Source organism: Etheostoma spectabile, chromosome 15 (assembly GCF_008692095.1).
Source record: "Etheostoma spectabile isolate EspeVRDwgs_2016 chromosome 15, UIUC_Espe_1.0, whole genome shotgun sequence".
NCBI classification, from domain to species: Eukaryota; Metazoa; Chordata; class Actinopteri; order Perciformes; family Percidae; genus Etheostoma; species Etheostoma spectabile.
In genome coordinates this window covers 864,469-865,581 of record NC_045747.1, presented here as the reverse complement: position 1 = coordinate 865,581, position 1,113 = coordinate 864,469, and the positions used below count along the sequence as shown (strand labels likewise).

Below are 1,113 nucleotides of genomic sequence, written 5' to 3'. Positions count from 1 at the left end.
GAAAGAAAGAAAGAAAGAAAGAAAGAAATATCTGTTTGCCTGCCGTCAAGTAATTGTTTATTTGAATGTGAAAAGAATGACCTGTAGGTAACAGTAATAATAATAATCATTATTCTTATTAGTAGTAATAATAGTGGTAGTCTAAATGATCAGACTCTGTTAAGAATAATTTATGACCATTGACATGCAGCCATTCAGGCTGCAGTAGAGTGCAGATTGCTCTTCTTCACCAAATATCTGAGCAATGGAGAACCTTATGAAATACCTATATATATCAATATATATCTCTCTATATATAGAGAGATATATATATGCATTGAAACCATGTAACTTTTGAAGACATAACCTATTAAACCCACAGCTGCTGCTATATTTCCAGTAGTCGGCTGAATGTGATTAACCGGCCTTGATTTTTTTTTTGTGATTTTTTTTTCAAGCTAAAAAAAATACATGTTTAAAAGTAGCCTAATTAAGTCATTCATAATCGAATTAATCTGAGGTAAAACGATGCGTTTTCTCTCTAAGGTTAGGAGTCTACTGTTATTTTATTTTGAAAGGAAGGTTAAATTAAAAATAAGAAATATTTCGGTTCAATTAACGTTGAAATACAGTTATTTCTGGTTATTAATGTTATTGTAATTCTTCTTTTTAATATTAGTGCAGCCCTGTCTGTGTGTGCGCAGGCAGCAGAAACAGGGCGGGTGTTATGTGGGAGAGGATGGGCTGAGGGTTTGGGTTCGGGCCGCTGCGGGACACCACAGGGCCGGTGTCGGCTGCTTCTTGTGGACAGTCCCACGGTCCCCCGTCCGACCCCAAACACACCAAACATGGCGCTGCGGGCGACCCGTGGGTGCATCCAATTATTGTGCTCGACTGTGGTTCATTTTCATGTTTTTTTTTTCACTATTTAAATGGGCCTGAATAAAACATATTTTAAGAAGAACATTTTCTTCCATGAGATTAAGTTGTGCTGTGCATAATGTTGCATTTAATGTCTTCTGTAGTGGAAGGCCTGTGCAAGCAACATTTTTCTGACTTGTTAAGACGACATAAAATGCCTAATGATAAGAAGAAAAAAATTAGGCATATATATATATATATATATATATATAT

General features: G+C 35.8%; 1 protein-coding gene across 1 annotated transcript in view; it reads right to left on the bottom strand.

The window, feature by feature from the left end:
• Window positions 1-1,113, bottom strand: part of LOC116703547 (homeobox protein Dlx4a) — a gene marked incomplete at its 5' end in the record, with an annotated part of 18,091 nt that overhangs the window by 15,851 nt on the left and 1,127 nt on the right.